The sequence below is a fragment of the Python bivittatus genome, unplaced genomic scaffold (assembly GCF_059951505.1).
Source record: "Python bivittatus isolate LINGU-HERP-01145 unplaced genomic scaffold, Pbiv_v1 ctg000080_np1212, whole genome shotgun sequence".
Classification (NCBI taxonomy): domain Eukaryota; kingdom Metazoa; phylum Chordata; class Lepidosauria; order Squamata; family Pythonidae; genus Python; species Python bivittatus.
The window spans coordinates 52,293,215-52,318,710 of NW_028277035.1; the positions used below are offsets into that span (position 1 = coordinate 52,293,215).

General features: G+C 38.9%; 1 long non-coding RNA gene across 1 annotated transcript; it reads right to left on the reverse strand.

Annotated features, from left to right (window-relative positions):
- Positions 1 to 893: 893 nt before the first annotated feature.
- LOC112541181 (uncharacterized) lies at positions 894 to 24,510 on the reverse strand. The gene is made up of 5 exons (XR_003085221.2): positions 22,772 to 24,510; positions 20,524 to 20,690; positions 12,409 to 12,561; positions 4,267 to 4,527; positions 894 to 1,997 (listed from the first exon to the last, which is right to left on the reverse strand). It is a non-coding gene; the product is annotated as an uncharacterized LOC112541181 (long non-coding RNA).
- Between the last annotated feature and the right edge of the window lie 986 nt (positions 24,511 to 25,496).

Sequence of the window (25,496 nt, forward strand, 5' to 3'; positions counted from 1 at the left end):
GGTAGTTAATACGTCAATTCATATTGCCCAGGAAGCACTTTTTAAGCTGGAAAAACATTTATCAAGAATATCTTTCCCCATTTGGTGTCCTCTTGATGGGTTGGGACTAGGTCCCAGAACTCCCATGAAGGATGGTCACACTGCCGGGGAATTCAGAACTACAGGAAGGGCAGTTTTTTCTTTTTTAAAAAAGACAGTAAAACTACTGTACCTGTTTGATGGGAAGTTAATAAATACACAGACTGAGCTGCATAACTGCAGCTGTCAAAGAACAAAAGGAGAAGCAACCAGAGGTCACATAAACTGAATTTCTACTTCTTGGTCTAGACAATATTTATTTACAGCAGATCATAAAATCTTCTGGCAGCAAAACTGACAGAGCCAACATCTTTCTTGCTGGTGACAGATCAATAGCAGTTCTTGACTGTCTTGCTTCTGTTAATTTTTTACATTAACAAGGGATCAGGTCATATTGAAAAGATAGAATGGTGCTTAGGTCACCACACACAGCCTGTGCGTATTAGAAATTGATATTACTGAGCAAGAACTTCCCCATTCTCTGGCTTGTCTAAAATCTACATTTTTATCTAATTATCTAAAATTATCTAAATTTTGCTCAACTCTTGGAAAATTTTCAGAAATACATTGAGGCTGTCTTGATAGTTAAGATGCCCAGAAGAGCTCTTCATCCACCGTTTTTTCCAAAACTTGCAAAAGAGGAATGAGGTAGAATGGAGCCTTGCAAAGTCATGACATTGTCTTTGAGACCATGATGTGTTTGTTATTGGAGTTTGGGAAATGGGCCTGCTAATGCCTCCTCTTTAGTGGCATGTTCGTTTCTATGGTCCCCAATGATAATCAACATTCCAGTTAAACTGGAATGATTTCCCCGCTGTATAAATTACTCCCATTAGATTCACTGCTTTCTCCATGTTTCAGAACATCAGACAGTGGTGATACCAGGGTGAACCTACTCTATTATAAAACCATTATAAAATCCATCTTCCACATTTTGACATTAGTTGCTAAACCCTTAGTACATACATAAAAGATGGGGATAAATAAACACACATACACATATACACAGATGATATAAAGAATCTATCTATTGATGCTTTTATTCAAAACATTTACATCATACCATTTATTTCAAAAGCCAGCAAGAAGCCAGCAAGAATTAGTTGAAAGCAAATCACTCTCAACTGCCTAATTACTACAAGCAGCAGAATAAAAAAGATGAAAGGCAGCCATCAAAATAAGACATTCTCCAAGAAAGTTCGTGTTGTCTTCATAACACAAAATATTTTAAAATCATTTTTAGCCCATAACTTCAAAGCATGTTTCAAGAAAAGGGATTTCCCCTATCATGTGAGCTTCTACAGTATTCCCAAAAAATAAACCCTGTGAATGACTTCATCATTTGATGCATCCAACTTTGAATTAAACTTCAAGAAACATTCCTGTACAATCGAAAATCCTGCACCAAATAAGGCTCAATTTGCATTTCTGGAGACTCTTTTTCATTCCATGAAAACCTGCTTTTACTAACAATGTTGACTCTCAGGCCAGAAGGCACTCAAGAAGCTAGAGATGTAACTCAAGTGTCAGTTCTACTTTCCTGTGTTTTAATGATGTTGCTCCATGAAGAATTCTTGGACGTGTGAATGATGACTACTACTAGGTAAACCTTCAACTGACCCAATAAAGATATCGCCTGATAATAATTATGGTTATTCCTTTCAATGGCTATTACTGCTTTTTTGCTTGTTTTGTTGAAAGTGGCATGGGAAAACTGCAAGTAGATTGAAACCACTACATCAATGGCCACAAGGATCCTTAATTCCTCAACATCCTAGTTTTCCCCCCATATAATCAAAAATCACTATGATTGCGGTAGCTGGATGTTGCTTGTTTTATGTTCAGAAATACAGACCTCTTTGCAGTAATTAAAGTGGTGTATCTGTGAAGTTCTTTTCTTTTAATGTTTCCTATGAAGTCTGAAAAAGAAGAATAAAAATAAAATAAGAGAGAAATGAAGATAGAGGGCTGCTACTAATAAATCTGACAAATTTACAAGGCTAGAACATCAAAACAATCTAATTATAAAAATACTTTCAATGGATAAATAACGTGTTTGTTCATTAATCAAACCAATACATTGCCTCAAACATCTAATTTATATGTTCTGTTTAATATTTTTTTAATAGTAAATCTAAAGTTGCTTTGTCTTGAATTACATTTATATTCATAAAGCTGCAAAACGAACAAAACAATCCCCAAACCACCAGATCAACAGGAACCTGCATTCATGTGCAATTTGTTGGAAGAATTTCTCTGCATAACTGATCACTGAGTACAGCTCCATTTTTTTTTTTTTACAAAAATTGGTGAGGTCACCACACATAACAGATCAGAGATGTCCTGTCCAATGGTGCAAGCAAGGAATGAAGTTCATATGTCAAAGTCAGAAATATCTTGTCTCCCATGCTGCTCCTGGCTGTTTCTTAAACCAGCCTCAGAAACTCCAATCTAGATTGCAATGGGTTGGCAACAGGGCCCGACTGATGCTCAGTGTGGACTAGGGCCATTGCAAGACTCAACAGGGCATTCCCTGCCTTCTTGCCCTTCCCACTTGTGCTGGGAAGACAAGCCTCACTGGCTGGCTCTTACATGGACTAGTCTACCAGTGCCCACCTTTTCTTTTTAGGGATTGTTCTCTCTCAATAGTCCTGCTGCCTTTCCTGTGCTTTCCCACGTTTTCACAGATATCTTCACACACACACTCCTCACGTTACCTCCTGTGACACTAGCACAGATCCTCCCTCCCTCCCTCTCTCTTATGGTATCAGTCTTGTTGTGATGTTACAACAATCAGACCAACAGGGGAGAGGTTTTTCTTTAGTTCCTACATTCTGCTGTAGGTCCAGAGGACCTTCCTTTATAGTAAGAAAGAAATAATAGTTTAATTTCATAGAAGTAAAGTAGCAATGATTTAATTTTTTTTTTCTTAAAGGGAAGGGAAGCTTTCTAGTACTGCGGACATGTGGACAGAGAGTGGGAGAGAAAGGGGGGACATGCTTCACCAGACTGGGCATGTGAGAGATGGTTAAAATATGTTATTATTGACAAAGAAATAGTAGCTTGAGCATGCTAAGAGTGCAGCTGTGTGAGAGATATGGAAATAGTGTTAAGTGTTATGGTTATCAAATAGTGGCAGATGGAGAGGAAGTTGTCTCCTTATGTGGGACAATGTAAATAAAAACTAATTTAACCTGGGGCAGTCTTTATCAGTATAATGCAATTAGCTGAAACCTTGAGCAAATTATCATAGACTTGCAATGGATGAGGTGGGAGGGACCAGGAAGAAATCCTAGAGCGGCCGGAAAGACTGTACACAGAGTACCTTAGCCAATGGGGAAAAGGGGAGGGACTTGCAATCGGGAAGGTATATAATTAGGCCTGAGTGTGTATGTGGGTGTGGCTTCTTATTTGCAATGAAGCCCACCAGCCTTTGCAAACGCTTCCAATAAAACTTTACTTCTGACTAACTCAGAGAGATTTGTGGTGCTTGTTTCGCACAGGCAGAAACCAAAATGGTGCCCATTGGGAGATGTAAGAGTTGAATGTAACATGAGCTTCTAGGATTGAGAACAGTTCATTGATTTAACAGGCCATCACTCAAGATTATAAAAAATGGCAGCAGCTGACGAGCAGAGAACATAGCAATCCAGGACAAAATGGCTGCCCAGGGTAGGGAATGAGACAAGGGAGTGAGAGTGCCAGGCATGGCAGCCAATTGGAGCTCCAATGCAAAGCATTGGAGACCATTTGCTCTGAAGGGATTAACACAGCTACAGTTGTTAGATTTTAATCCAAGCTGGGAAACAGAGGTGCTGGGTGCATTTGCAATGATCTGGGAGTGGGGGAAGGATGGTGTCATCCATTCCTGCATTCAGGAAGTGGTGAGTGGCCTGTTTTGATGATGAGCCAACACAAAGTGGGTATTGATGACGAGCCAAACACAAAGCCAGCCATTGGAATTCTGGGAGCTGAAGTTGACACTTCTTAAAGTTTACAAGGTTGAGAAACACTGCCATAGAGCATACTCGAGCAGCAACCTGTGCAGTTTTCAGAGGGAATATGGAAGTTTAGGGTCAGGCTCCTTTACCCAAACCACCGTTCTGTTTCAAGCAAAGAAATGGCTTACTTTAGCTACTGTCCTTAGATCACACATAAGTGGCAAGCTGTTTCTGCTGAAGCACTAACCTTTCTTTAGTGGTGGGGTGGTGGTAACTGCTTTTGCTATCATTGCTGTGCTATTGTTCTTGAGATCCACTAGCTACTGTGTCCAGCAGCTTCCCCTTTTTGTTTCAGAAAAAGAAAGATTTCATTTCTGACATGTTAACTTCCCATCCTTTCTTCTTATTTATTCTGCCCGATCCCAGCACTCAGTGTTCATACTGAAGGTAGATTTGGCTGTTAAAGGCAATGCTGATTTCATAATGTGGGAAACCACTTCCCTTGTACCTAGGAGAGATGAAACGTGCATCATCACCCTGCATTTCAATTACAGGCACAGAACTTGTCATTTTTTAAGATAGGAATTTTCAATAATTCGTTTGTTTTACATAACTGAATATCATATTGTACATCATTTTAAAAACCGCAGGTGTTTGTTAAAATCCAGAGAGTGCATAAATATCAATGGCAATAATCAGCAGAATTTAAATCATAAGGTAAGATAAAGAATTACAGAATTACTATCCAAAAAGCAAACAGTCCATCCTTATTTAACAGACCACTGAAAGTTAAAATATTAAAACTTTGTGTTAAGAGAAACCCACATTTCAGATGTGATACAAGCCCATATATGGAATTCTGAAGTAAACTGTGCCAGATTTACTTTTGAAATATGATGTTATTTTGGACATGGAAGTATACTCCTACAACTCAATTGGTCATTCTTCTGCAGAAGAAATTGAATGCACTTTCCACTGAGAAGCATCAAGAATCCTTGCAGGAGTTACCATGCAAAAAACCAGTTCACTATATTTTGTGGGAGAACTTGCCAATTTTAATTTAATTAACCAACAATTGCTTGTTTGTTTGCCTTCTTATTTTGAATATTTTGACTCCCTTTTCATCAGTGATTGAAAGACAATTTAGGGAAGTATTAAAACAAACCTTCAGAGAAAAATAAATATTTGCACAAAAACAGCCCATAAAAGCATATTTAAAAGTTTTAAAACCACAAAGTGGGATACTGTTGGAGCTTGCTAGCAACAGGCCACAAGGGTAGACATGAGAAAGATCAACAACAGTTTTATGTCATCCTAATATTTTTAATCTTCATGGTATCACAAGAATCTCTGGTGTTTTTGTAGCAAGGGGCTAGAAAGGAAAGGGGCATTAGCTAGATACTCCTCCAGAGGAGAAATGGGAAAAGTCTTGTTTCACACAGGTGGACCATTCAAAGAAATGAAAACTACAGCTAAGAGAGTTATTCAAGTCTATTTGGATTCATCAGGGCAAGTTATGGTTGGAATGGTAATTGTGATGTTGTTGCTGGAAGTTTTCCTGCTGACAGGGAGTCCGGCCACTGAAACACAAACTAAACAAAGTCGCTGACAGACTGGTAGATGGTGAAGTTACAATCCAATATCAGCTGATAACACTGCTGTCATTCAAAAATCCAACTGCGGTTCTTGTATGCACCTGCTAGAAAGTAAGTCCCACTGCTCATAGTGAGCCTTACCTCTGGTAACCCTGTGCATAACTGCATTAAGCATCAAAAGTAGGCCGTGTTGAATTTCTAATTAATTTCTCTTACAGTGGGGAATGTTAAAAATCTGGGGGGGAAAGCCTACTTGATCTTTAAAAACAACTCCTGTTAGGAAATCCGATTATTAAGCTGGTCCACGTTAGAGAAAGAAATGGATATCCAGTTTGGACAGAGTTACCAGATCTGAGCTATAAAATACTCCAACTCGTCTGGATTTTTCAGCCTAGATTTGGGTATCCTAATTTTGATCAAAGTTAGTTCCATTTGTATTCCGTTAAGGAGAAAACAGAAAGGTTGGGACAGCCCTTCAAGGCTTAATTTTGGGAATTATTCTGTCCCAAGGATATCAGCAGCTTTTAGGAACCACATTTAACTACTGGTCTAATTTGCTTTCCCCTTATAAATACTGGTACTCGGAGAAACATATGTTGAACAGACTGCTAAGGAATATTTAATGAGAATTTAGTTACTGATTTGTAAATGAAAAGTGCAAATGTGGCAGTTGCCATAGATCCATGCAGCTCCTTGTTGGCACAGAGAAAGCTTAAAAATATGCAATTTATTGGCAAGAGAAAAATGGAGAAAAGAATAAAATATTATGATGTATAAAGCTAGTGTGGATTTTAATGTAAATTGTATGAGCAGAAATGAAATACTTTCAGAATACATTTATAGATGCTTTCTGAATACATTCGGGGAGGCTGGGATTAATGCAGATCCTGTAGTCATACCATAAATTTACAGCAAAATGAATGCCTATAGGCAATTCTGGATTTTTTTTTCCTTTGTTGCCTAGAACAAATTTGTTTATTTTGTATGAGCTCCACATATGCAAGCCAGGAGTGAGGAAAAATCTCTTTACTGGCACTTCTTTTTGTGTGACATTTATATACAGGGGAAACAGAGGTGCCCTTTGTCTAATTGTCAAGGAACACCCCTTGTGCTCTGATGCTTAGCAAGCAGAAAATGAACAAGGGGAATGAATGGGCCACTAATTAAATGGTAGCCCTTCTTAAGTAAGGAAATGCTGATAGATCAGGTGGGGGTGCTTTATTAATTTAGCCAACATAAATACGATAGCAGGTCTTCAAATATGATGCTAATTGTTTTGTGCTGGTCAGGAAAAAGTTAACATGTATTTACCTATTTAATCAATTTGTATAGCTGCCCATCTCAACAAGTGATTCTGGGCAGTGAACAATATTAAAATAAAATAAAAAACAATGTACAATCACAAATACAAAAATTAAAATACATAGCAGCCAAGGAAGGTATCCCAGTCGACAGTTGCTAATGCAGCCAGGAGACAGACCCCTTCGCACACTCGAGGCCCCAGGCCTGGGCACAGAACTGGGTCTTCAGGGCCTTACGAAAGGCCAGCAGGGTCAGGGCCAGCCACAGCGTGGGCACTACAGCAGAAAAAGCATACCTTCTGAGCCCCACCAACCAGCATTTCTTAGCTGACCGGACCCAGAGCACACCCATCCTGCCAGACTGGATCAGACGGGTAGAAACAACTGGGGAGAGATGGTCCCTCAAGTAACCCAGCACCTTGAATGGCACCTGGTAGCCCACTGGCAACCAGTGCAGCTCACAGAGTAATAGTGTTACAGGCACCAAGTAACTGTTGCCATTTACTACCCATGCTGTTACTTTCTGCACCATGGAAGCTTCAGGATGCTCCAAGGGCAGCCCCACGTAGAGCACATTGCAGTAGTCCAGATGGGAGGTCACAGAGGCATGAGTGACCGCGAGCAGGGCTTCCCGGTCCAGGAACAGGTGCAAGGGACACACAACCCAAAGGCGTGCAAAGGCCCTCTTAGCCACAGCTGCCACCTGCTCTTCAATCATGAGACCAGGAGGACCCCCAGATTGCGCGGCAGGTCTGTCTGGGGAAGTGCAACCCCATCCAGAACCAAAGGTGGAACATCCCTGGCACCAGAAGGTCCAAACACCCAAAGCCACTCAGTCTTTCTTGGGTTCAGCCAAAGCCTGTGGCGCCCCATTTGCTTTGATGGGTTGAACAGTATTTTTCATAAGTGATGTGTTTAATGTGGATAGGATGGCACCATGCAATACAATATGCAACACATGCAGAACTAAAAGGATCTGAGCAACTTGATGTCCTTGATATTTTGGTCCTGCCTACTTGGGCAATAGGCCGTAAATATTTGCCCTTTCCTAAATAACAATCCTTTGGGTATCGGGAGATTGTTCGCATATTCCCTGTAGGCTTCCCTTTTCTAGAGAAGCAAGGTTCTCCTTTGGTCGACACGAGGGTTCTATTAATGAGGCCTAAAACCATATTCATCTCTTTTGCAGCAGAGCTATATTATACTGCTGACTCAAGATAGTAAGAGACAAACTATAAGCCAGACAGCCTTTTCTCACATAGCACTTCTAAGCTAGATCTCCTTAATCTTTTTCTCCCCTTAATGCAGAGTTTTGAGAGTGGCAAACCCCTGAAAAACTTAATTGGGTGCATGCAAAGTCTCTGAATGGAACTCAGGGTACACACAAAGAATAAGAAAGAGAGAGATTTATTGAATTAGGCTATTCAACTTGGGGAAATAAATTCATTGCCGTTTAAGGACAGACCACTAAGAATTCTCCACTGCCCATGTGGATCACGTTATCCTTTATTTGTTAAATTGGAGGGAGGTGTTCATTTTTCCTCCTTCCTACATGGAAATGATGTCCTGTGATGCAAATAAAATGTGCCTGCTTACAGACTAGCATAATAATTCAGATTCTAAGTCACATGTACCATCTCTGATCTTGTGTCTTAGATACAACTATGGTACACAGTTCTACCTCCTCTATGCCTTATTTCCAACTATGGCTTGGCCCAGTTTCAGATATGTATAGAAAAAGGGATGGGGCCCGGAGGGAGAGGATTCAAGTGAAAACAGAAATGATGGTCCAGAGAACTTTTAGGAAAAGCAGACTTATGGAAGGCTGATTTAAGCATAATTTTTAAAAGTCAGACACATCTACACCCTTACAGATCCTGACACTTGACAATCCAGGGCAGAAAAGTAGTAGAGGAAGAAACTCATGAAAATATATGCCAATTTCCATTATGATATTCATACTACAGATAAATAAATGACAAAGATAATCAGGTACTTTGAAACCAGCATCCCAACACAACCTAGATGCTTATAGGCAGATCCTAAATAAGTTTACATAAAGGTGATGGAGTATTCTTCCAAGATAGTCTTCAAATAATTATATTCATCCAAATGGCATATTTCTTTATTTTATTTATATGACACATTTATATAGCCGCCCATCTCACACCAAGTGACTCTGGGTGGCATACCACAATTAAATAAAATAACAAATGGATAAAAACAATCATTATAAAAAGATAAAAAGTGATTATAAAATGAAATTATCAAAAATTTTAAATATGTCTGGACTTGCAACTTGTGCCCACTGGCATTAAAAGGTAACATGAAATATCCCCAAAGGCTGATAGTTCCCTCTACCCAGCCAACAGGAGAGCTCCAACAACAGAGGCAGTGAGCATACAACATCCCATGCTTGCTTTGTGAATGGGGGAATAACATCAAAAACCAAACCAGCCATTGTTCTATTGGGGGACCAGCAAAGTCATTTCTCCATTCAGCAGAAAAAGAGATGGAAGCCAAAGCACAGTGGTGGTGGTGGTTTCTTAGAAATGGAAGGCAGGATGAGGCAGCCACAAGTCCCTACCAGTGGGATGATATCCAACCCCAGCTCCAGAACAGCACAGCGTTTCCTCTGCATTGAAGGGTAAGTGGATTTATTTTCAGAGGTAATCAGCTTGGCTTTCACTGACCTCTCAAAGCCCCACAAAGCTTGTGCTGATCTTAGAACAGGGCTGCCCTTTTATATGAAGGGGCCCTCAGTAATGATAAAAGTTCTTTCTTCAGATAATGTATATTTGAAGTGCATTGTAAATATAATTTGTACTGTACTTGAAATGTACTATATTACATAAATCAAGACTAAGCAACCTTTCTCAGCTGAGAACTGTACTGGACTTGGACTTTGAGTAGATATCAGAAATAGCCAAGTCAGAATTAATCAAATTTAAATTAAATTAAAGATACTGTAGTTCACATGATCGGATCTTACACATTTAGTAATCTACATTTCTATAACATTAAAAATTATATTTTGAAGAAAACTTGGGAGGTTTTGGGGGGGTCTCACCCAGGCACTGGAGGATCATACATAGATTTGGGATCTCAGGTTGTATGCTGCTGATATTTTAAAGATTATTACACAAATCTACAGCACACATTTATTTAAATGTGAGCCCCAATAATTTTAGTGGGAATTATTCCTAAGAAAGCATGTAAATATTACTAGCTAAAACAACTTGGGCACCTGACATGTTTTAGAAACAGACACAAATTTAACAGTAAGTAGGAAAATTATTAAGACCACTTTAAAAATGCTTTCAGCTGTAGTCTTTTATATTAAATTGTTCCTGGTAACATATTTTTTAAAATGTCATCCTCTTTCACCCTGTCAAGGCATGGAAAGTGCACTAAAACAGAAGTATGAAAATATTCATATAAAACAATGCAAATGCAGAATATTACTCTCCTTACTTTTTCAGTGCTATTTATTTGTTTATTGTCTGTCCCATAATTCATTAAATACATATTAATGAATATGTATTAATACATATTAAATGAGAGGGTGTTTGCTTTCCATGCACTGTCCTTTTTGAGTGTTTTCTTGAGCAACAATGAAATTATTACAGATTTCTGGGGATGTTTCCAAGTTCTGACTATTGCTACTACAGATGAGCTATTAGATTTGAAAACCTCTATATTCTGTGTGATGTTTGCAGATATTTTCCTGGAGTCGCCCTGTGATTTGCATTGCCTCTTTGAGGAACTCTGCCTCCACACACTTGGATTATCAAGCCAACGCAGACATTTGGGGGTCAACAAAACACCCTTCATACAAAGCACTGAATTAATCTGACCAGTCTGTACCCAAAACCAGTTTAAGAGAGGCAGCAAGAGGCATGTCATACACTCCCAGCTTAGACAAATTCACAGAGGATTCAACTCAACCAAAGCATGTGACCTGCAAACCTGCTTTCTTCTCCCCAGAGTCTTTTTTCCAGTGACAGCCTAAAAATATTTCTATCAATAGGTGGACTTTGCATTGTTTCTTCATTTGAGTATAAATTAAGTTTGGACTGTCATTTCCTCAGTAGGAATTCAACCAGATAACTTTAATGATGGACAACAGAAAATACCAGAGACTTGGTGAACGTTTCACCTTCTTTTACTTAAGCAAGTGAGCAAAACAATTCCACAGCAAGGCAAAGAGATGAGAGCCAAATGCAGCACATGTTCCTCCAAGTTTGAATATCATAACTAGTAAGCCTCACCCACATTGTGGGCCTAATTGGGTGTCCAGCCCAATTAGATATCCACATGGAAACTTAGGCGGGGAGCAGGGAAGTGCTTGGAGGGCTTGATTTGAGTCAGCCACAGCAATAGCAAAGACCTTCCCAAAGTCTTCAGCCACTAGTTTAGATCCTTTTTCCCTTGGGGTTTGGATTGTATGTTTCTTCTTATTTCTCACTGGTAACTTTTACACAAATATCCAACCCCCTAGCTTCTAATTGGTCCTCCTCCTTAGGTTCTTTAGAAGATATTGTTTGTCCAGCCTATGCCATCAGTGGTTTGACTTGCCAGGTCCAGCTGCCTTATTGTTCTAGTTTCTCTGCCTCTGATCTATCATCTATTTTTGTTGGGTAGATCTGGACTGCTCTCGCAACTGCTGTAGTAAACAAGTTATGCACTGCATAGTCGCATAGTTGCATAGTCGCATATTGACATATTGCTTGCTTCTGTCTCTCATCTATCTATCTGCAGTAACAAGGCCTGAACCAAAGAGCCTCCATCTTTTCTCCCACACAATTTATACAGCAAAATTGGCTTGCATGTATCAAAATCCTTGCATCCACAGAAGAGGATGCAATAAAAAGAAAATAATAAAATCAGCTGCAAAACTCCTCACACCATACAGAGTGTAGAGTTTTCACTGCCTGTACTCTTAATTAAGTATAGAGTACAGAAATAGAGCTCCAAGCTACAGAGCTGTTGGAAAACAGTTTGGGATGTAGCTTTTAAGAATTGTAAAGGAATGCAATGTAAAAATAATAATAATTGGCAGTTTATGTGCAGCTATAGTCTCTTGCTCCCTTATTTGCCATAATAAACAATCCCAAAATGCCAGGTTGAAAGCTGTGTTGGTCCCCGCTCATGAACAATTAAAAGTAAGACGGTAGTTACCACATATATATGGTTAAGGGAAATAACTCTACCAAAAGGAATTACCAAATTAATTGGTTCTCTAATCTGAATTTTTCTTTAGCTAGCGTGGGGTCAGGATCCCTCCCTCTCCAGCTCCAGTATTCTTAAAGCCTTTGGTCTTCAATTAACTGCAGCAGGTAAATAGTACAAAAATACATCCAAGGCCAAATCCACCTTAAGTACTTTTCAGTTCCACTGATGCTAGTGAAAAAGTAAACTTTGGCTGTCTTGTGTGCCTAGCATCTTCCCCCTTTAACCTTCTTCGTTAAATAAAACTCTCTAGGTCTTTACCTTCCGGGGGCAGGTGAGCTGCAGACCCATGCCACGAAGCTGCAGGGGTGCTCTTCAGCCATGCCTCCCTCCAACAGCCCCCGTCCATGGCCCAGGGCCTGATCACGGGCGATGGATATTTTTCTGCCTTGACCACACACTTCCTCCTTAACCCTGGCTCAGGAGAGAAATGAAAACAAAAGCATCAATATTTAATAAAATTCAGTTTCCTTTAAAAATAAGGAAAAGGAAAAGGAAAACTTTCTTCTAGCTGGGCCAGTCAAATGCCCAAACAATTATGATGGGATGGGATAAGGCATTCAGCATGGATAAAATTACAGTGTCTCAAATGTCAGACTGCTCTGGGAACTGGACACAGATCCAGATGGGTGGGATTTGAGGTGCAAAGAATTGAGGATGGATCAGAACATGCATTAGTTTTGCACAAAGACTATATACCTCTGAGGCAAATTCCTTGAAATGGTTAGCAAATGCTTTCCAAATAAAAGAATTCATGGTTTGTGGATTGTCTTGGCTCCAAGTCACATCCTCCCTCACTTCGAGTTCCCAAAAAGTTAAGCTCTGCATCTACCATATTCCTCCTGCCTGTGTTCTGCTAACTCACCAAGACCATGTGGCTGTTTCCAGTTTCCATCTTGCTTGCATGCAGTCTCACTTTTCCCCCCTTCTACCTGTTTTTCCTCTTGATCTCCCAACAGTTCTCCTTCCCTTCTCTTGGCACAAAGATTTAATTCTCCCATGGGTAGAGTTGGAGAAAACTTGTTGGGCCTGTCCAAATTTGTTTCTTCCCCTCTCTTCTTGGGCCTTGAATTTTGAACTGATTAGGAACCACCACCACCACCACCACCCCTTTTCTGTTGTTGTTGTTCTCCTGCTGCAGGTATATAAAGCAGTCACTAAACCTTTTGCCTGGGTACATATTTGTGTTTAAAGCCATTATGGATATTATATTGCATATTCTTAATTACTCTAAAGCACCAAGAGTCCCATAATTGTGGTGGGTATAAATTTGATAAAGAAATATATTGGTATTATCTTTAGTAATTAAGATAGCATGCTGTATGCAAGAAGAACAGTGTTCTTAACACTCTGAGAGCTGAAATGCAATGTATTTGGAGGACAACTGTAGGACAAAACTGCTAAAAGATGCTAAATGGCTGAATTCGCAAAACGTGCTTAACCAGAGCAATTAAGGGCTTAGCAGCTGCAATTGCAGAAGACACCAAGCTTAGTTAGTGCACTGAAGATATTATTTAGCCAGGTAACAAAGCGCCTGCAAGAAAACAACCAAGTTCAGAGAACCCAAGGACTCCATAGTTGGTTAGTTTGAGTTTGAGTTTGATATGTTTGATTTGCAAAGCTAAACTATTTCTTTCATTTATAGCTCAATCAATGGATTGGGCAAACCCAGAAAATAGGTTGATTCAGAACTATGTTGTGTAAGGCCAACCAATATGGCAGGACCGTGTAGTGATAGGGGCTTTGTTAGAACTTACCACTACTGGAGCTGTTTTGCAGCTGATGAGTCAAGTCATGGCATGGTTGAAATAGAGCGGGCATTGGCAGAACATAGGCAACCCTGCTGGGCTACTACAGAGAAGATTCATGGAGGAATGTAAACCAAGGGGCAGTTGCACAGAGAGCCAGCAGACACCATTCTTTGGGTATTATTGTACCTGGATTTGAACAAGCAACATGTTGTTCCACCTGGCTATAGCAAGATATACTATCCGTCTTCTTTTCCCAGAATAATGGGGTGGGGATGGAAAGATAAATTACCCCTATTGCATTGTTATCTGGAAGCAATGGGGGGATGTTCTATCACTGTGACCTCATTAGCCACCTCCAGGTGTAGGTGGCAGGACAATCCCTGTGGTGAGCACTGTCAGAATTTCCAGCATCCTGCGCTTTTCATATTTTGTAGCTGAATATTTTCCTCCCACATGTTATATACAGCAGCTGTTCCACTGATATAGCAACAGCATATCTCCATCTTCCTGAGTAATGCAAAAATAGCATTGCTTTTACAATATGTCTTTTTAAGTATTCCCGTATGATGATGAGAACAAGGCTAGACAGAAGATGTCAATTAGTAATCCATTTCAATTAATGACATACCACACAGCTTTCTTGTACCAGCCCCAGTCAGCTTTTAAGGATCTTGAACCAAATTCTGCTTAAGTTTGCTCCCCACAGGGTACTTGTTGGTAGCAGACCAAGGAATGTAACCAAAGTGCTTAACCTATTTCCCCCCCAACTCAGCATCCTCCAGATGTGTTGGACAACTACTTCCATCACCCCCACAGCAGCGGATTGCAGTTTATCATTAAAATGCTTCTTCTGAAGAGCCGTCCCTTATAAATCTGGGACTCCTGCTGAATTTTAATTACTTTCTCAAATTTTATTACTAGGGTCACCAAAAAACATTAGGATTCTTTAAAATAAATCTGTAGTTGAGATGCCATGTTAAGTTCTATGTATCTCTAAAGAATATACTCTAATTAACTGCTAGAGACACATATTGATTTATTCTGTCAAATCCAGCCTGAGTTCACCATAAGAAACTGTAATAGAGAGAAAAAAATCTTCCAATTGTCCAAGGGTGTACCACTGTGAAAAATAATTAACTAAAACTTCAAGATGAATTGGTATTAAAAGTGACAGAGTAAATATTGTTTTCCTCTTGTGTTTCATTAGAAGAGATAGCATCAGGATTCTTACTCACAGCTTGTTTTTAAAATGTATTAATAATTTTTGAATATCATATAAAATCAGCAGTGAATTAATATATGTTACTGTGTTAAAATGACTGAAAATTCACTGCTCATTCAATTTCAATTGCAATATTTATATTATCTTTTACTTCTCTATCATTAAAGTTCCTAGAAAAAATTGCATAGTGAGATATACGTATCACTCCACGGTAAGACATTAAATTTAAGAAGGCCAAATTAAAACAGAGGTCTAGAATATACACAGTTTAAACACAAAACGGACAATAAAATTGCCTGAACTTTATATCACACCCATTTTTCAGGCAGTAATTGCCAAAAATATTTTGATAAGGAAGTCTATTCAGGTCTAAATTAATAAATGAACATTTACTTGCAGGTATCTCATCTTTGCTGAAGGTCCTTTAAGCAACTTTCGTTCATCCTTTATCTTTGCCATTTGGTTCATCATGATTTGTTAATAAAGGCCAAAGTTAATATTGTACATATTTAATTAAAGGCCTCTTTGTTGTTAATTACTCTCACCAATGTTTGCAAATGCTTGCGGAGCCCTAACTAGTGTTTTACATAAAGATTAGCTTCATATTGTTAGATAAAATGTCACAGTTTTGCATGGACTTTGACAAGTGGTGGTGAATTCTTCTGATATAATAAAAGCATCCAGCTGCCAGTACCTATTTTGTCCTTACAGATGTTTATTATTATATCTTCACCAAAATATAACGTTGGTCTATCGTGATATATCAGTATTCCATTTCTATGGCAGTAGAATCCATAAACCAGTATTATTTTAAATCATCAGAACTACAGAAGCATGCATGAGTGTGACTGGCATGTGTCAATCAGTGAAACAATATGACTGTCGCTCCTCAAAAATCAAAGCATCTCTTAACAGAGAAAACAAGATGGATTAAGACAGACTGCTGTGGCAATATTTTATTTTCAAGTGTATTGTCATTGTCCACAACCTGCTCAAATAAAAGAGAACTGCAATAGTACAAACCTAAGCCTAAAATAAAACGTGAGCTCATCAAATGATAACAGAAAATCCTTCTTTGATCAACCATTAATGTACTGGCATACAAGTATTATGAGATTCTGCTGCCCTTCGTGGCATTTATGGAAAGAAGGGCATTGTGTAAACAAAACGGGGCCATCCATTTATATTGTGGCAATATCATTTACCAATCGTTTTTTGACCTGAAAGGAAAAGTAGTATTTTTTTAAAAAAATTACCTTTCGAATGGGAAGGACATCTTAGGTCCTCTGAGAATATAGTAATGAAGTGCATATTTTTTTTGACTAATCTTCCTTCTTTGTGGGGGGATCCAGCAGTTTCTGTGGAGGTGGGGTCAGAATCTGCAAGATGGCAAGCATTTCATCAGGATCCAAGCCCTGCCCCTTTTGTATGTGTGTCAGCAGGGTGGGACTTGGATCGTCATACTGTGCATGCCATCTTGCAGGACTTGGTCACCCTCCAGGGATACCTGATTGGAAGGGGGGTACAATTAGCTTAAATTCAGGATTATCTTTCAGGTAAAGACGGTACCTTAATGAACCAATAGTGAATGGATGCAAATGGATCTCAAACTGCAAATTACAGATGCTCCAATATGGATCTTATTCACACGGGCCTGGGTACCACACTTTCCTAAGGTTTACTTGTCCCGCCCTGTTTTAAGTTCAACCCATGTGAGCCCTCTCTAATCATTCGTCAAGAGGCTAGCAGGGCTACTGTTCAACCCTGCCCCACCTTGGTCTTCTCAGGTTGCCAGAACAGGTCTGCTGTGAATATCCAGCTGCATGAGGAACCTTCATCATACTTCCCAGGTCCTGCCAGATGACACTCCCTAATAGATAACTATCCTTGTATCCATTTCATTCGTGCATTTTTGTTCTTTAAATTTCTCACATCTGTTTTTCAGGATCCCATCAACTCTATGAAGCTACAACTTTCTCACTCTACCCTTCCCCTCCCTCATCTTCCATGTATTTGTTGTGCAATTCAAACCTCATTTGTTCTTTCTAATGATGAAACTGCCACAGCATGCTTCTTTCATACTGGTCCCTCACTTTTGCATTCAGTCCACATACATTCTGCAATCATTCATTCTTGATCCTTTCTGTTCCTGTCTTACCGCACACGCTTCTTAAAGCACCCCATTCACACTTCATTCAACTTATTTTTATGCTTCCCTTGACATATCCAACTCGCATTAAGAAGCCAGTTCTTATACACAGCCATTTTCCTTCTTTCAGTGAACATTAGTTTCATGGCATAGACCACATATTACACACTACCTTTCTATCAGCATTGGCATGTTTTAAGATTTCTCACTCTATTTTCCTATCTTTAGTAACCATTTTGCCTAGGTAAGCATAAAAGTTTTCACCATTTATGTATAACTTAAAATGATACACTCCATTTTTTAAGTCAAAAAACCATCTTAGTCTTTGATATATTAATTTTCAGATCTCTGCTACTCACTGCATTATATAATCTTGCTAACATTCACCAAATCATTTAGGTTCTCAGTCAGTAACATGCTATCATCTACATACAAATAACATACATTCACATACCCAACCAATACACCTCTAAAACCATCATAAGGAGTTCTTATACATTTTTCCAGAAATAATTAAACAACCAAGGGAATGTCACACATCCTTATTTTACTCTTTGTTCAGCACTGATAAGGACAGTACAGGTCATTTTGGGCACATTTTGGCCAGAATATCATATATATAACCAAACCTTGTTATCCCCCTACAATCATCATGCTATATTGTGCAAGCTAGACTCTCTAACCTAGAGACAACATTGTAAACCAACATACTGTTGTCCACAATTCACCAGCTAAGAAACACACTCAAAATTTAAACAATAAAATGCATTAATAAAATATGCAGAAAATATGTAAGAGTAAACTAGATATAAGTAGCAACTTCCCCATTGTAATACAGACACTTAAAAGGAAGACTATCAGTAAAAATACTTGGGGGGATTTTATCTGACCTCAACAACACCCATGGAAACAATTATTCTGTGTCTCTGCACTACTTCTTCTGGCCAAGATAATCTATCCTCTGATATGTTAAATTTCATTATCACCCAGTATGTACTGAAATTATAACCCTGGAATATTTGGACATTGACCACCTCCCCACCCTTTCCATGACCTATTATTTGTTTTGCTTGGCACAAACAGTGTAATTGTTTGGCTGATGTGGGTCTTCTGGGCTGTGTGGCCGTGTTCTGGAAGTTTTGTTTCCTAACGTTTCGCCAGCATCTGTGACCAGCAGTGTAATTGTTTGTTCAGTGCAGAGACAAACCATAGCAGATGTGGTAGAAACATATGCTAGTGGAAATATTTTGATTAAGGCTACATGCAGGAATAACCCTTTGACTGATTTATTACAAAAGGGTCTTAATAGTGCAGTCATAGGAACATTGATTGGAAGGAAATCCCCTCGTGTTCAAATGGATTGACATCTAGGAAAGTTGCACTGGACTTACATAATCAGCAAAGATAAAAATAATTATGTAAGCCATAACCATGATTTATTGAATAAAATGCAATTGGCTGGGTATATACAATATATTCCTAAAACCAGAAACAAACCACTTGATCCGTTAACTAGACTGATGTGTTGTTGTTTTTTTTAAATCATGGTTAAAAATTCCTATACCTTAGTAGGATGTGTCAGCTCAGCCTTCCTCTACTTAATGCGTCTTAGAGGTATGTTCTGAGAAGAGGCATCCACGTCTAGTCACAATGCCAAAATGAACAAGCAACAAACCTTTGTACTTGCATCATGATGCTGTATGCAAGAATATAAGGAGTGACACACATTTTGTCACTTGCTTCTTAACACACACACACACACACACACACACACACAGATGGACATGTTTCTGGGGATAAATTAGGAGGGCTAGAACCAGGTAAGCCATCCTTAGCTCACTGGAGGAAGAATGATTGACTGACTGATAGATTGATGTAGTGTAGTATGCTACTTTATTTACTAAGACCTATTCCTGGCTTTAAAAGAACTGTAGCAAAGCTACAGGTCTCATATTGGGGAACGCTAATGTCTAGTGAAAACGGATTTGCTAGCATATGAGATCCAGGTAGATAGGACACCTGGGTATCATAAAGACAAGAGTAGATTAGAACTGGCAACTTCAGGTTTGGCCCTAAAGAGAGAACTGCTTGGTGGCTAAACAAAGCAAGCCAAAAGGCATTGTGCACAGTAAACCAGAGTGTTCTAAAATCCTAAAATGAGTAAGAAAGAAAGAACAGACACGCAAAATTAATGGTAGCTAAAAGTGCTGCCTTAACTAAAATGGAATACTGTTTCTCAGAATGTAGTTACTGTAGGTTGGTGTTTGGGGGTTGCTGTTGTTTTAGCCTGCTCTAAACGATCTACGTGAATTCCCAAACAAGGAGCTAGGGAGCAATCAGAAGTCTTTTCCTTATAATCACAACAGGAGACTCTCCTCTCCTCTCCATTGAAAGGGACCTGAGCATTTCCCTGAATAATTGGTTTCACTATTGAACTTCTCTTACTGTTAGGAAGTGCTTTCTAACATTCAGTCAAACTCTGCCTTCCTGTGGAATGAATTATTCCATCCTAGAGTTTGGAATTGCAGAAAACAGATCTTCACTTTCCTCCGTCCATTTTCCTTCACTGATCTGTTCCTATTTCTGTTTCCTATGCCAGTGTTCCTCAACCTTAGCAACTTTAAGATGTGTGGACTTCAACTTCCAGTATACCCCAGCCAGCATGGCTGGCTGGGGTATACTGGGAGTTGAAGTCCACACATCTTAAAGTTGCTAAGGTTGAGAAACACTGTCCCATACTGTCCTTTTTCATTTCAGATATTCTGCTGTCCTCCACTTTTCTCCTCATGGGAATTGTTTGCAATTTGTTTTTAATGTCTCCTTGTTTTAAAGAACTCCCACCCATCTTAATCTCCTTCATCAATTCACTGGCAAAATGCTACTTCCACCTCCTTAACTAAATAATCCCTGTTTATTAGTATCAAGTCAAGGATAGCTGATCTTCTTATGATTTTCTCTACCCTCTAAAGGAGAAAGTTGTCAGCAAGACAAGTCAGCCCTTTCCTGGAAGGATCATGCATGGCAGAATTTGTCTCCCAACAAATCTAGTACTTTAAGTCCCCCATCATTACAACTTCATGCCTCTTTGAACAGTATGCAGTTCTCTTTCAGAAAGCATCACCCCCATCTTCTCCTAGATTGGGTAGGTGACATCCTACAGGCCAACAACAATGCTGTTTTTATTTATTCCTCCATTTATTTTAACCTAGATGCTATTATTAGTTTTAGATAAATAATATTTTTGTTTTTCTTACCTCAGGACACTATTTGTAACGCTTGCACAGAACAGCCCTCATGCATATGTACTTTATACTTGTATATCATACTCTTTTCCAGGATCTTTGGAGAATTCAGTTTGTGGCTGAAGAATCTAACCAGAGATACATAAGGATGTATGTTTATCCTTCTGCCCAGGTTAATGCTAAAAATAGGAAAAAAATAAATCATGGAGCAATTATTATAATTTATAAGTACTGCAACAACTGAAAAATTGCCCGCTAAGGAAGATAGACTTTCATGAAAAGGTCTAAATGGCAATGCTGTAAGGAACTGAACCATCTGCCAAGTTTTGCAGCAGCTCCACGAATGTTGTGCATGATTCTGCCAGAATTAAGACACAAACATCAAGTATGAAGGTCACTGAGCACCCCTTGAATTTTCTCCCTCTTATAATAGTTTTTGAGTTAATACCCAGTCTGATACCCCTGTTTGTGTGACTTCCTGAGGCTTTTTCTCAAACTATAGGAGAAAGCAGAAAGTGGCATTTTCCTTTGTGAGTTCAGGCAGGGTTTCAATATTCAACTTCCGGTTCTTGTAAAACACTAGCCTTCAGATTAAAATGAGCTAGTTGGTAATTAAATCTGATTCTAATTAAAGCTGAGTATATATTCACAAGTCTTCAACACATAACTGGTTGAATGCCTGAATAAGGATGGAGGATTAAATCAGAGGCCATCACCATGCGTTTGTTAAAAAAACTTGGGTTCCCTGGTAACATACTGGGGACTTTTCCATAAGAAAATTGTTAATGTCTAAAAAGCATATTGCCCATCACTTCCTTCTATATTTTCTTTATTCTGGCAGCTCAAGATAATAGACACAGAAAACACCCTCCAAGTTTATGCTCACAACCATTCTGCGAGGTATATTAGATTGAGAGAGCATGCCTATCCCAAGATGACCCATTAACCTTCATGCCTGAATAGACATTTGAACCAAAGCCTCCCTAGTAATAACCCACCATGCTAAACTTCAAGCCAGAATTGCTTTGGGAAGGTTGGGGATATTCTAGGCAGAATGTGCCCATTTTATTTCAGCAACTGCAAAGTTTAGAAATTCTATGCCATTTTCCCCAATCATCTCTCAAATGACACAATTGCACCACTCAAATACTTGGACCATGTGTGGAGAAAGTTCTCTGACGAATGTCTCAAAAGTGGCACATTTGAAACCAGCTAGGTAATACCTTCAGGGGTTCTAGACAGAATGTTTTGTAAAGTTTATACTCAGAAATGAATCATCATCATCATCATCATCATCATCATCATCATCATCATCATCATCGCCTTTGAGTCAGTTTTTGACTCCTGGCAAGTGCCTGGACAAGTCTCTGCAAGGTTTTTCAGAAGTGGTTTGCCATTGCCTCCTTCCTAGGGCTGAGAGAGAGAGTCTGGCCCAAGATCACCCAGCTGGCTTTGTCCCTAAGGAGGGACTAGAACTCCCGGTCTCCCAGTTTCTAGCCTGATGCTTTAGCCACTACACCAAACTGACTCTCTTCAGAAGTGGAACAAGGGTCCTTTTTAAAAAAAAATTAAGAGAAGTTTAACAGTTTAAATAGGAAAAAAAATGGAAGAAGGGCTAAAATAAAATGGGAATCACATTCAAATAAAAAGAGCAGTGATACTGAAAGGAATATGACAAAACCATTTTCAAAACAATACCTCCACACCCCAAACACATATTATTTTTAATTTAACTAATATTTATTGCCAATATTGTAGAAAGCTGTTCTCCTTTGGGGGCAGGGAAATGCAGCTGTACTGAATAGTGTTTATGGAGAATCTTGACTTATAAATAGCAAATTATTGAATACAGAATTTCTATATATCGTCTGAATGCATCCACTTGGCTGCTAGTAATACTTAAGAAATGGTCATCAACTAATTAAGGATAGCAAAGGTCATAATTTCCTGCTATTGGAAAAGGTTGGTACCACTTTCACATAGTTTTACAGAATTTGGATCACTGTTATTATATCTCAAGTAGCATATGATAAAGAGGTAATCAAAAAGAATGAGCCACTGAGAGCCTGTTCATATAAATACAGCTCACATTCTGAACGTTTGAAAAATTATTTGGATATTAGGTTCTGTTCCTTATTTATTATGGCTTGATATCCAATTTCCCTCTCTCTCTCTCTCTCACACACACACACACACGCACATTTTCTTTCTTCTACTTGTGTTGGTTTTGCTAGGTAGGAAGCCAGCTCCACGGAGTTACCCTGTTATATTTCTCTGCTCCAAGCCAGCAGTGAAGATGTAGAGTTGTCTTTCTTAGGAGGCAGTCACTTGAGACCAATGGCATTTCTTCAATATAAGATTTCTTTATAGGTAGAATATTAGACTGGGGTCAGCATAAACAGTCCAAGAGAGCCCAAAGAACCATAACAGCAAGTCATCTTTCTGTCTCTTTCAAGGCTCCTTCCCGCAACGTCTCCTCATATAGCTCCCTGCTCCTGGCCCTAATGGGGAAAAAGATGAACTGCTTCCATTCAGGCAAGTTTCAAGATTTCTTAAAGCAAGATCTGACCAAACTCCATTCTTTATGTTAGGGATGGACTCTTTTTTTTTCTTAAGGACATACTAAAATGCAAATGTCTTATTAAACAGGACAGAAAGAATGTTTAAGAAATCTAAATGTGGGGAAAAGAAAAGCCAATAGATTCGCTCATCTTTGGTTGATGGTTTTGAATGGTTAGTTCTTAAAAGTCTGGATTTGACTCCCTGGCTATTCACTAAGTTTGCAATGCTAAAAAAGAAAAATACATCTTCTTTTATGGCATGGCAGGCAGATATATCATGGTCCTTTTCATGCTGGGAATTGCTGTACCTGTTGTATAAGGGAAGACCTGGTGGCTTTGAATTTTGTTTAGAACATTCCCAACATTTCAAAATTCTGTCTCAATTGTATGAAAAGAAGCTGAGAAATTACATTTTTCTGGGGATGCATGTATGCTCATTTTTAAAAACAGGTGAAGTGTGCATCTCTCCCAAGGTAATATAAAGTTTGTATGAAAACGTGCACCATTTCACACAGATTAGAATGCAGTATCTTGTAGGAAAATATATACATATATAGAAATACAAGTGCTATTTTTAGTGTTGAATTTCTTTAGATCTACTGTCTACAACAAAGCACAGAGGAAGCAAAAAGAAAAAGAAAAGAATTACTTTAAACTTTAAAACAATCTTCCCTACCTTGTGCCTTTTGAAAAATGCTAAATATTTTGGCACCTGTAGTCTCAACATAACTGAAAAGGTCCCAGGTTGAGAAGCACTGCTTTAAATCCATGGTTGTATTCAAATACATAGATCTGTAATAATATTAGCCACATTTTTTCCTCCATAATGATAAAATGTGACACTATTCAAAATATAAAGGATAGCCAGAACTGTTAGGAGCCAAAAGGTGCCAATAAGATAATGTGACAGCTTTGTGTCTGAGATGAAGATACTCAGCAAAAAGCAGGATTGTGATCAGCCCTTTAATTCCACCCAGGGTTTCTGGATTTAGTTTCTTGTTCACATTTAATAGGTTTCTAAGGGACAGCTTCAGGAAGCTCATTGTAAAATATGAAGATTTTGATAAGCCCACTGTCAACGTTTTAAGTTTTGAGACAGATTTGAGAGATCAGTATTTTCAACAATTACACTAATTGTAAATGCCCCATAAATATATTTAATGTCTTCATTTTCCAAAGTCTAAAACTGCACATCACTGTATGGTGTTTTTGTTCTTCCTCTGGCCACCTGTCTTTCCTTTGTCTCTTATCTATTTTTAGATGGTAAACTGTGCAGTCTTATACTTATCTATTGAAAAGATATACCACTGTGTTCTTTGAGGTTTACTCCCTGGAAACAGAATAGACGATTGCATCCTAAAGACCTTTTCTTTTTGAAATTCTATAAAGTACTAAAGTAGTAGCTACACTAGTAACATTTGGTAACAATGGCTCAATAGAATGAACTGGTGCAGCTTAAAAGAACATTTTAAAAAGTCACCATTAAGCTAACACTTAGTGACTTAGTCACTAGGGAATTAGTGAGGTGGCTCCCTTATTTTTAACAGCCTTTTATTCTCGGTTCTATTTTTTAAATATATATTTTAATGTATTTATTGACTGTTTTTGTTTTGTCTTTGTTGTACGCTGCCCAGAGTTACCTGTGGTGAGATGGGCAGCTATATAAATTGGTATAATAATAATAATAATAATAATAATAATAATAATAATAACAACAACAACAACAACAACAACAACATGACATCTGCCTATCCCAGGTCCTAGGGAAGGACTCAATAGGTGGATAAAATGCCAAATCCAGTCTAAACATCTGGCTGACTGTGCGACCAACCATAATAATAATAAGACATGACTTATTCACTTGTATGTATGCTGGAGGATTCCCGCTAATTAGCTTTCTAAATGGCCCAAATAAGGATTACCTGTATATTCTTGTACTTCAGCACAGTATTTCTCAACCTTGGTAATTTGAAGAGGTGTGGTTGGGGAATTCTGGGAGTTGAAGTCCACATGTCTTCAAGTTGCCAAGGTTGAGAAACACTCCCATAGTGGAAAGAACTGAGAGTGCTGACAGGTACCCGTGCTGGCTGGGGAATTCTGGGAATCGAAGTCCACACATCTTCAAGTTGCTGAGGTTGACAAACACTTTTTTTTTTTTTTTTAATCTGCGCTCAGTCATTGCTGACCCTGCAGTGACTGCTTGGACGAGTCCTTGCAGTTTTCAAGGCAACTGTTTTTCGGAAGTGGTTTGCCAGAGCCTCCTTCCTAGGGCAGAGCCCAGCTGGCGAGCGCAGGAGGCGGGGTTTCCGTTGCTTCGCGCCCTTTTTGGGCGCGCACGGTTTTTCGCGCTTACCGGCAACTGCTCCCAACTCCTTACAAACACTACTTCGGCATAATTTCCAAATGTAAAGGGCATAAAGACAG